Raw genomic sequence first — 12,691 nt, forward strand, 5'->3', positions numbered from 1 at the left:
GCCTGAAACCTATGGTTTTTTCAGTGAATTTCAAAGGTTTTTTAAATGCTAATTCCTAACTATATCAGGCCTGAAACCCATGTTTTTTTCAGTGAATTTCAAAGGTTTTTTAAATGCTAATTCCTAACTATATCAGGCCTGAAACCTATGGTTTTTTCAGTGAATTTCAAAGGTTTTTTAAATGCTAATTCCTAACTATATCAGGCCTGAAACCTATGGTTTTCTCAGTGATTTTCAAAGGTTTTGTAAATGACAATTTTTAATGTATTAATTGTTATACTGATTATTTCGATACTGATTTACTACATTTTGTAAACTGTTTATTTTTAGATATTTTATTTTTTTAATTACATTATACATTACAATACAAAATATACTTTCTCAGAATGAATTACTTTAGTTTAAATACTTTGTAAATAGGCAATAGACTTTAAAGTACAGTAGTTACAGTTGTTGCAATGGGCAACACAATTTCAAACACAATGCAACATTGAGCTCAATGTGAATTTCTAGTCAAATGCAATTAGTTACTTTATGGATTACTTTTCTAAACAGAGGACTGGATCCTAGATTCAGTCCTTGGACATCTCCTGTAAACAGTTGAGGAAAAGCCTTTTGGTTACAGTAGTGATTTTTAAGGAATATTATTGTATTTTAAAAGTTGACACTTAGAACATTTTTCACATAGAATCACCAATGTTATCCTATGGCAGAAAATTCACTTAGCAGGTAAGTAGTGTTATCGTTACTTTTTCTTACTACTGGCCAATCTCCTGTAAACAGTTGAAAGAATGTGTTTAAGTCATACAGACGATTTTTTAGGAATATTTTTAGTTTGTGAAAATAGACAGAAACTTTTCTGGTGAAAACCACCCAATGGATTCCTATGGAAGGAAATACAAGTTACTGGTAAGTACGCTTAGAATTACTTTTCAGGGTCAGTGCTGGGCTAACAGATGCAACCCTGGGTTCTCTCCTGATAACAGGTGAGTAAATCGGAATTTGTAGTTCAGCTGATTTTAGAGGAATATTTGTGCGTTTCAAAAATGGACACTTCGAAACTTTTCTGGTGAAAACCACACAATGGATTCCTATGGAAGGAAATAAGAGTTACTGGTAAGTACACTTAGAATTACTGTTCAGGGTCAGTGCTGGGCAAAAAGATGCTTCACTGGGTTCTCTTCTGATAACAGGTGAGTAAATCGGAATTCGTAGTTCGGCTGATTTTAGAGGAATATTTGTACAATGGTGAAGGAAGGGGGCGGGGCCTGAGGTGACGTGTGCAAACACGCCCTGAGGCGCGTTTTAAGTTGGGGAATCAATTCCTCTTCAATCCAGAGGTCCCCTGGGGGCCAACTAGCCCACCAGGTACCTCCAGTATGCGCCAGCGAGCTGCGTTGCAGAGAGGTGTTCAGAGGCCATGCCCCTTTTTACAACACTCTGCAACGCAGCTCCGTGGTGCTTACTGGAGGTACCTGGTGGGCTAGTTTTGCTTCATTGAAGCGAGAGCAGGTTTCCCTGCTCTCGCTTCAATGAAGCAAAGCAGTTTGCAATGACAGGGCGGGAGCCGAGAGGCTCCCACCCTGTCATTGCAAACTAGAGTGTCCCGGGGGTGGGCACCCCGGGACACTGCAGGAGCCAGCCCTGGGGGGTGGCGGTCCCCAGGGCCTCCCACATTGACAGGTTGCCCCGGGGGTGGCGCTGGGTGCGCGAATCTCGCCGTTTTTTTTTAATGCTTTTTTGGGCCCTGGGGGTCCTTGTGGGACCCCCTGAGCAGGCCTAGGGGGTCAGGGGGTCTCTACCCTGCCCCCTTTTTGCATTTTTCGCGTTTGTTTTATAGGTTTCTTGTGCCTCGGTTCTACCAAGGCACAAGATGGCTGCCAACACTTCCTGCTCTGGAGTGTTGACAGCCAATTAGAATACAGCTCGTGCACGGCAGGGTGCGCGCTGGGTGCGGGGAGGGTGCGCGAATCCTCCGAGGCCATAGATATATCTATGATTTTACTTTTGATTTTCTCAGGAACTACTGAACGGATTTACACCATTTAAGCAAAAGGCACGAGTCTGAACTGAGGACTACCTCTTTGCCAAATTTGGTGTAATTCCGTTCAGCAGTTCGGGCTGTAGCTGCATCAAAAGGTCCTTTGGGAAAATGCATGGGGAAAACGCGTTTTGGGACCCCCCTTTTTTCTCGGCCCCCGCTTGACGTATCACCGGGAAATTTTCAGTATAGGAGCGGACTGGAACTGGCCAAAAGTTTGGAAAATTTTGCGATGATTCGTCAATCGCGCCAACGTTGTTCCAATTAGAATGTTGTGGATTTCCTATGGAAAATAGGTCCTAACTATATCTACCTACTGGCGACCGCCAGTAGGTAATATACATATAGATATACATATATACATATTTATATAAAGGTGATCTAGTCACTTAGCTACCTCTGTGCTAACACTATAGAAACCTTTTTTAGCATTTGTGCTAATGTAGCAAATTACCCAGTACGTTTTTTAGACATGATCCGACTGTGTACATATATTGTTAACTTGCATTTTGATATGTTCTAAATTGATTACCGGTCCATATTTTTAAGATATTGGAATTGATCTCTTGTTTATGTTTTGCAAGTTTTGCACATCATTTTGCAGGTTTGCACATTTTGCTGTATTTGCACACATAAGATTGCTGGATTTGCACATATTGTTGCAGGTTTGCACATTTTTCTGTATTTGCACAGATGACTGACCTTTGCGTTATTTGCACGTGATAGGCATTATTTGCACATATCGGGTGAGGCTTTTTATTATTAACTTCTACCCAGTGTCATTACTGTAGCTTTATGCAGTGCAGGCAATTTACCCAGTTCGTAGCTAAGGATCGAAGGTAGCGTGATACGAATAACAACTTGGGTTTGAGAAATACCAATGATATATATAATTTGGACCGGGTCTAGACAAACAAGCAAATGTGTGCTTTGATAGCTATTACCCTCTTGTTATGAACATTGTAATTATATGTGAAAATAGTTTTTTGCATGTTTACGTATTTGATCATCACAGTCGAGTTAAAGTATTTTGTTTATGTCTACACGTAGCTGGGGGCGAGGCACCTATTAAAAGCCACGTTCAGTCTATGCTAATCATGTGATCAAGACCGCTGTGTCGGTCGAAACGCGTCTGAACCAAACTTTAACTTCTAAATAATAAACCGAGCATGAAAATCTGAACCAGCATTCGAGTGTCAGTGTCTTTTGGCAGTACCGGCTGGTACTTCGGAAGGAGGATTCGACATATTTATATATATACACTTCCGGGATTGCGCTGCAGTACACCGATCCACAGCCTAGTGATGCTGATGGCAGCAACGGCGGGCGCCAGCCGTCTATAAATAGAAGTTAAAGGATGATGCAGGAAATCCAACCAGAGGACTATACACAAATTTATTGTGCACACAGACAACGCGTTTCGGCGATGCCTTTATCAATATCATATATATATATATATATATATATATATATATATATATATATATATATATATATAATAGCTTGGCTGCTGTGGTTTCAGTGATGGATGGCTCGTGATCAAGGGCGGAAGCCCGAAACGCGTTGAGCCGCGTATTGGGATGGACTATTGTCTGCTGATCCTGCTGTGGCCTCCGTGATAGAAGTTCGCCCTCCGGGAGGGCATCCTTACCTGGGGCTACCCTATTGTTGTTTTATATATATATATATATATATATATATATAGATAGATAGATATATAGATAGATAGATATACACATACACACAACATCACATTTCTTCAATCAACCTTCTTGGTGCTTTAATTATTCAGCCTGATCTGTTAGTGGAAGCTGAGAGGTGCCATTTTCACTGTCAGAGATGTCGCTGGGTTCTCAGGTTCAGTCTTTGTTTCACCATCTAGATCAGAAGACCAATGAATAAAATGCTGAAAGAGAGAAGAGTCTCTGGCGGAAGACTTCCCAGGATGCAGGGCAGTCACTATATGTCCTGTGGTGGACACAACGTGGAAAAGTGCAGCATCATATGGAGCATCAGATTTTCTCCTTTGCAGATGGCAGGCGATCACTTGTTCTCCTGTCTTAAACTCAATACTCTTTGCATGTCGCCTCTTGTCAGCATAGGCTTTCATCTTTTGTTTATTAACCAAGTCCTTCATTTGAGTTGTATTATCATCTACTTCTCTTTTGTTAGTGCAGTCATCTCTCAATGACTCACTTATGAGTTGTGAATAAGAGATCCTCTATTAATGGAAATCATGAGTACTCCTCAACAATTACCATCAGATGATGTCTATTGTCGGGTTGACCAAAGACAAAAATGGCTATTCTCTCCCATGCATGATTAGGGAGTTCTGAAACGGTAAGAGTATGTTGAGTAATGTTCGTAGAGAGGCAGTTACATAGGTGACAGGTCTTGAGTTCCTTTTCAACCCTTTCCTTTAAATATGGAAACCAAACTCAATTTCGGAAAGCTGTCTTAGTGACAACAATACCATGATGTGCTTCATGAGCACTTCAATTATTTTCTGTCTTAAACTCTCTGAAATTAGAATTCTCAACCCTTACAATATAACTCCTTCCTAAGTTATAAATAGTTAATCTTTAACATTTTTGTACTTTTGGTATTCAGCATCACTAGTGGGAATTCGATTATGTCAGATCCATGACTGATGTGTAATTATATCTTTCAACTCCAGCATGTCATGGCTCATGGTAGTGATGATCTAGGTTTAACGATATGGTAGCTGGCATGGTTGACTTTACAATGAAATTAATGTAGGCTTTAGTCATCTTGGATGGAGTACCTTGACCTTGGATAGGCACTCTGGAAAAATAGTCAACAGGGTTTTGATCATTCCCTAGACGATGTACAAGGGTGTAATCATACTTGTGTAATCTGAGTCTCCACCGTTCAATGTGAGGAGTCATCTTGGCTTTTGGATTGCCAAAGTTAGTCAATAAAGCTTGATGATTAATTACAAGCGTAAAAGGCTTTCCGTGCAGGAATACGTAGAAAAGTTCACAAGCCCATACCACAACCAAATTTTCTTTCTCAGGCTGAGAGTAAACACATTCTGTTGGGGGCAAACTGGTACTGACATATGCTACAATATGCCTGCAAGCATGGGGGTGTCTGCTGTGCTGGGCCAGGATAGTGCCTAACCCAGCAGGGCTAGCATCAACAACAACCTCGGTATGAAGCTTTGGATTGAAATAGGCCATTTCAGTAGCAGTTTCAATGGTTTGTTTGATTTTCTTGAAACTTCTCTCACATTCTTGTGACCACTTAAATAGAACATTTTTCTTCATTATCTTTTGTGAGGGAGCACTTATAGTTGCAAAGTCTTACATGTATTTTGAGCAGTAACTGACCATGCCAAGAAATGACCGTATCATAGGAACATCTTGCGGGGGATCAGCATTTGAAAGGGCTTGTACTTTAGCAGGATCAGGTGTCATAAACCCATCAGAAAAGATGGTGAAAGAATTTTAACTTGGTCTTGTGGAACTCACACTTGTCTGCATTCAAAGTCAGGCATGCATCAGTCAGTGTATCAGTCAATAAGCAACACACTTGGGTGAGAGAGATTCTTATCATGCTTGTTTTGTGTAGGTCTGAAAATCGTTATGTCATCACTATAGTTGAATGCATTCATAAACGGCTGTATGACACGTCGAATGACGTCTTGGAAAAGTTCTGCAGCCAACGACACACTAAAACTGAGTCTTTCATAAGCAAACAGACCAATGTGTATAGAAAAGGTTATAACATACCTGTCATCTTCTTTGGGTTCCAACTGATGATAACCCTTATTTGAATAAAGACAAGAGAAAACCTTTGCACTGTTAGAAATGGGGTTTCTGGGTGGCTAGGGTATGCACCTAAGCCAGACAGAACCCACCATGCTAGTCAGGGCAAGGGAGTTACACACCGAAGATAACCCCTGCTCACCCCCTTGGTAGCTTGGCAGAGCAGTCAGGCTTATCCCAGAGGCAATGTGTAATGCGTTTGCGCAACACACTCTCACACCAGTGACACACTAGGCACACCACAAAAAGAAACTCATAACAATGTTATATACAAACATCCTTTGTATTATTCATAAAAACACATTAGACCACAATCACATAAATCACTGTGCCATTAGGCACTTGTCATGATGCCACATAGATTACACAATCATTTTGTCAATCAGGCAATTGTCATAACAGCATAGGTAGTGCAGCAGGGTAAAATTCTCATAGATTGCACAGGTTACAAGGATCATAGGCATAACATCATTTTTACACCATCCCTGCACATATAATGTATACTCTAAAGGAATGCCAGGGCAGGCGATGCAAAACCTAGCAAATTACCAGATGTCGCTAAAACATAAGCACACACATGCAGCAGGTGGTGAGTAAAAATACAATCACCAAAAGACCTAGGATGCAGCTACTCTGCTCTCCTATTATCCGTTATCTGGTAACCCTCATCCACAGCGTAGAGCACAAAACATCCGGGCCTCTATTACAAAAAATGCGGTAATTACTGCTCCCGATGGGACTTCCATAATGCCTCCTAATTCCAGTTGAGGAGTGGGGGCCTCCGTTGAGGTTTACCCCGAGATGCCCAAAACAACAATGCCCCCAGGTAGGTGATCATCAAGGGTGAGGGCACTCACACCCACACCTCCTGAGGCATTTGCCTGATTCCCAAAAAGGAGGGGGGAGGGTCCGTTCAGGCTCTCTATAACGGGAGGCCTCGACTGGTCGTCCAGCAAGGGATACCCTGTAGCTACCCACCAGCCTGCGGCACAGCTGCCGAAAATCTCGGGACACCCAGCCCGGGGTGAAGGAAGATGTTCCTTTGCCCTGAGTCCTGGCAGGACTCTCATCCTCACTCCATGACTGGCAAAGGGACCAAAGCGCTTTTCCAGCCTCCTGGTCCGCCCACAGACCTTACTCCCGGGCCTCCAGGCAGTGCTCACAAACCTGGGTTGCACCTGCCGTTTCTCACAGCCGCCGTGTTGCTGAGTCTTCATTTCTGCTCCTGTTGCGGCTACCTTTGGAGTCCCTCACGTCGCTGCGGGCGCTGGGCTTCCTCCTTGGCAACGTCGGGCACGCCACAGGACAGGAGTAGGTCTAAAGCGAAGACCAAACCAGACAACGTAGGAGAAACCCGCTTGGAGTTCTCTCAGCTCGGGCACCAGCAATAAAAGCGCTCACTACATGCTATGGTAAAGAGACAGGGAACCACAGCAACCCTAGGAGATCACTGGGGCCCACACTCAGCAGGAAGCAGGCTCAGGCCAGCAAACAGGACCTTGGCAGGCAAAGAGACTGTCTCTCCAGCAGGCCAGCGCAAGCGCAAAAAGGCAAAGTCCAGCTGGCAGTTCCCTGGCAACACAGCAATCCTCTGGGGCAGCATACAGAACCAGCAGTGTCTAGTTACAAATCCACGCAGTGTCTTCTCATTTTCATGGGGTCACAGCCCCTGTACTTATAGTGCCAACGTCTTTGTTTTGGGGGCTCTTCTGACCCATTGTAGACGTGCACAACACCCCCATGCACATTGTAAGCCCTAGCCCCTGACACACCGCAGGGGGGTAGAGACAGCATTGTAGAAGGCAGGCACAGCCCAATTCAAGTGCAACTACTTTCACCACTACAGCTAACCAGGCCTATTCAGGTGCAAGAGAAACTCCTCCCGCTACTTTAAATTCAGCCAAGGTCTATTCAACCTAGTGCCGAGCCACCCAAGAAAGGCAGGACGCAACTCAGCCTCCTTTGTGACTGTCTAATATGAATGCACATCCCCTCTTTCCTGTCATTCAGAACAAGATGGTCAATACATAACCAGACAGGGCATAAAGACACATAAGCACAAAGAAATGGCCACTTCTAAAAGTGGCATTTCTAAAGTAGTAATAATAAATCTGCTTTCCTCAATACGCAGGATTTATCACTACTATTCCAAAGATACCAAACATGGTCAAGCTACCCCTCTCAAATCAGGGTGCTGTGTAGGTAAAAGGTAGGACATGTGCCACACAGTTAAGGCACATGTCCTACCTTTTACCTACACAGCACCCTGCCCATAGGGCTAGCTAGGGCCCTACTTAGGGGTGACTTATAATTGGTAAAAGGGTAGTTGCAGACATGCCAACCACTTTACATGCCACATCACGGTGTGGCAGAGGCCTCAGATAGGTTTGAATGGCCACTTCAGAGGGTGGCGAAAGCAGCGCTGAAAGCTCACCAGTAGCATTTAATTTCCAGGCCCTGGGTATATGAGAAACCACTGTACAAGGGACTTACAGGTAAATTAAATATGCCAAACAGGTGTAGACCTATCTTACCAAGTTTGCAAGAGAGAGCACATCCATTTTACAGGAAGAAGGCAAAAAGTTCTGGGATTACCCTGTAAAAAGGGCCAAGTCCAACATGTACCATTTCATTGCATTATCATGTCAGCAAAATTTGGACATGGATGTTGTTCTCATTCAATTGCATAGTTTTCTTGGCTCATATCAACACATATGCGTAGCGCAACTTCAGTCTCCTTTTTGGCCACTATCACTAGGCCACTAGGCCACTATCATTAGATCAGTCGAACGCTCAGTAATGTCATGCTTAAGTAATGATTCAAGTTGTTTTTTGACAGCTTTTTGTAAATGAAAAGCAACTTGTCCTTGTTTCCGTTCAACAGGACGGATATCGTCATTAATGTGTAACTGTAGTTTCATAGTCTCTTTAGTGTTCCCAAACAGTGAAACAATGAAGGAAATTGACATACTATTTCATGGTGAGCATTCAGGTTGTAATTCACAGAAATCAGTCCCATATCAGCAGAGGTACTGAAAAGGAGCAGACAGGCACTTGCTGCCGTACCTTTGAGCATATGGATGGGTGTTTGCACCTTAGTTTTCTTGTGTTTCAATCTCGATACAAATAAACCTTGATTTTCTATGGGCATTGATACAGTCCAAGAATACACTTTGGTTTTCGATGGCGTAAGTCGAGGTAATGGAGACAACTAACGGTAATTCCCTTCAAGCATTGTTTATCTATGCACCACTGTCAAGGATGAAAAGTATCGAGAAGTCTTTATTTTTAAAGTAATCTTCGGACCATGTAGCTTTGGCATGTCAACTTTTGTTTTGACTGACATTTATCCTCACATGCAGTCAGTCCAACATGTGCATATTTCTCTGAGGTAAACATTGACATGGTGCAATCGTCTTCCTCACTTTCACTAAATACTGAGGCGAACAAACTGCTTGACGATGATTTATCAATTACCAATTTACCTCAACTGATGTCATCGCCCTGCCTTGTAGAATGCGTTGAACATTGCCTTTGGAATGTTTTAGGGACCATTTTGACTTTTGAGGCGTGACGCACTTGTTTTTTTCTTCCCTTTACATGTCCCTTTACAAACTGTCATCAAATATGGTTTTCATTCCCATAGCTTTTACATATGTGTCCAATGGCGAAACATTTACATTTGTGAGAACACAAAAGTTCACTATTTAAAACATAACTTCTTTTGTAGACAGCATTTTGTGCCCTTCAGTCTTTTGCTTTGGCTTACTTTTTATAATCATAGCTGATATACTATGGGCGCCTTCAGCCTTCCATGTCAGCAGCCCATCATTCTGCACGCTCCTCAGCTCTGGCAGCCATCAATACTCACACCAGTCTAAGAATTTCTCTCAATATTCATCATCTGAATGAATTTGACCGGTATTTATCAATATCTTTAAGTCACATAGCTTCCTCATCCTTAAATTCATTGAACTTACAGACTTTGATGAGCACATCAAGTCTCTCCACAAATCCATCAATGGTTTCACCCACTTTTTGGCATTCTTGACTGAAAATGTTTCTTTCGTAATTGATGTTTGGTACTGGATTGAACTTTAGATTCAGAGTTTCTTCAATCTGACAATACGTAATTTGTCAGTTCACTGCATTTTCTTTATGACTTCTTTCACACCTTTACCAGCAAGATTTTTGAGATACTTGATGATCTTTTTGGTATTAGTCTCTTCAAGTGCATCAATGAAATCATCAAATGTCTTTATCCACGCAGACCATTTATCGCCAATATTTTATTTTTTAGCGGTATCGAAAGGTGGTGGTGGTTTCAGGAATGCAGCTGTATTATAGACCAGTGTGGAACTTACTGACACCGCAGATGGTTCTTTATGACTTGGTGTTTGCAATTCGTATGCGTGACCTTGCGATGTCCTGGTCTCCGATTCATCTTTAATGAGAGCTGGAAACATGCCCTTCTTTGCAGACATCTGAAAAAGTTCACTATTCCAAAAGTTGTTCTTGTTTCCTTATTTTCTGGCTACTTGTAAAGCTGTTCTGACTGAGCCCCACTCGGAAGGATTGTGAATGGATTGCTTTAGATATGGATGGCTCCATAAGCACAACTCTGAACACTTCTAGTTGACGAATTTGTTATAATTACAATTACAAGCTTGCGTCCGGATGGAGTGGAATGCTGCTCCAGCTTCTTTGTGAACTTTCTAATAGTGGCATTTTCAGAATTGTGTGATTTAAAATTCTACTTTACCATTAAAGAGGATTTTAAGTTACAATTCCTTTGAGTCCAAACTTGACTTTCCAATCTTTTCCCAATCAATAGTTAGTACTTCGTAAATCTAATAAGGTAACCCAACTGTGAGAACTGAAGCAGGAACCACAATCCTTGTCAGGGTGATGCACAAGCAAACCTCAAATTAACCAATGTTCAATCCTCTGGAGCTTGGCACAGAGCAGTCAAGCTTAACTTAGAGGCAATGTGTAAAGTGTTTATGCAGTACTTCATACTGTATTAAAGTGAAAACACAGCACAAGAAAACTCACACTCCTATTTAGAAAAATAGAGTACATTTAAATAAATAAACCAAGACCCAAACCACAAAAACCGAATCAGTAGAACCCAAGATATGCAAGTATAAAGTTATAAAGTGAAAATTGCGTCAAAAAGACAAAGGCCCAACTGTGGATATCTGGTTGTGCCGAAATGGGACCAAGTCACAAGGGCTGGTTGCAGGGACCCAGTTAGAAACCCAGTGGAGTCAAAGCACAGACTCAGTCCGTGAAAAGCATTTGAAGTTAACAAAAACTTCACTGAGTAGTCCACAAATCAGTGGCCGAGAACTTGCTGGGAGGGCCGCAGGGAGAGGTACTGCACTAGTACGCAACTCAAAGTCATCCATTATATGGAGTGATAACACAATAGGCTGATGCAAAGAAGTTTTGAAAGAGCAGCAAATAGCGACAGCAATTTGCAAGATAACACTGCGAGGCAGAGATCAGCCAGGTATCAGAAAGCACAAAGAGACGCCCAAAGGCAAAGTGATATAAGAAACAGTCATCTGCTTGCCAGTACTGACTAAAGAGAGTCATCATGCCACAGTGCTGGAGGAGTGACCCAAGAGGATGCACCCAGGCTGTGCTTGCGGAGCAATCCATACCAAAAATGGCACACTTCCAATGCTGCCGAGTGGGGCTCAGAAGAACTCCAGAGGTCTCCAAAGTTCAGAAAGCTGAGACTGCCAATTGGAATCTTGAAATGTTGCTTTTCCAATGGAGACCAAAAAAGAGGTCACTGTTTCCTGTCAGTATCAAAGATGGCCCAGAGGCCAGAACATCACACGGCATCAGAGAGGGTTTGCATAAACAAAATCACAAAGCAGCACCAGAAAGAACACTACTCTCCACATTAGTAAGTTCCACTAATGGTTACAATGCCACTGCCTTTTTGAAACTACCATTGCCATTCGATACCACTAAAAAGCTGTATATTGGTGACAGATGAACTGCCTGGATAGAGAAATTTGATGATTTCATTGATGCTACAGAAGAAGCAGATAATAAGAAGATTATCAAGTGCCTTAAGAATCTTGCAGGTGAAGGTGTAAAAGAAGTCATACTGAAAATGCTGTAAGCTGACAAAATTTCATACAGTCAAATTAAAGCAGCCTTGAATGTCAAATTCAATCTAATGCTGAATGTAGATTACAAAAGGTACATCTTCAGTCAAGAACGACAGAAAGTTGGTGAGGCCAACGATGAATTTCGTGAGAGACTGGATACGCTCATCAAACACTGAAAGTTCATTGAATTTCATAATGAGGAAGCTATACGCCTCAGAGTGACTGATGGATGCTTGTCAGATTCAGTCAGATGATGAATACTGAGAAAACCTTTAGCTGGAGCAAGTTCTCATGCATGCCAGAGCTGAAGAGTGTGCTGATTGTCAAGCTGCTGACATGGAGGACGCAGGTACCTAGAGTGAGTAAGTCATGAACAGGAAAAGTAAGCCAAAACCCAAGGTCGAGGGACACAGAGTGATTTCTCCACAGAAAAAGATGTTGTGCTTCAGGTGTGGATTTTCATTTCCACACGAAGGTACATGTCTTACCATTGGGCAGATCAGCAAAGGCTGTGGCAAGTTGAAGGAAAAAGTACTTGCGCCAAGGCGTGAAGAGAAAATGTCTGCTCGAACGTTACAGAAGAGTCATTCAAAGCAAGCCCATAAGGCCAAGCAGACACATCAGCTGAGGGAAAATGGCACCAAACGAAGCCAATCTGCATCTAAATCTTTGTCAAAGAGTTCTTCAGTATCAATGTCAAGTGAAAGTGAAGAACATGGTTGTGCCAT

The 12,691-nt window shown here is 42.4% G+C and overlaps 1 long non-coding RNA gene across 2 annotated transcripts in view; it reads right to left on the minus strand.

Annotated features, from left to right (window-relative positions):
- LOC146865363 (uncharacterized) overlaps positions 1-12,691 on the minus strand; it is a 287,090-nt gene that overhangs the window by 41,210 nt on the left and 233,189 nt on the right. The window lies entirely within an intron of this gene.

This window comes from Triturus cristatus, chromosome 2_1 (genome assembly GCF_964204655.1).
Source record: "Triturus cristatus chromosome 2_1, aTriCri1.1, whole genome shotgun sequence".
NCBI classification, from domain to species: Eukaryota; Metazoa; Chordata; class Amphibia; order Caudata; family Salamandridae; genus Triturus; species Triturus cristatus.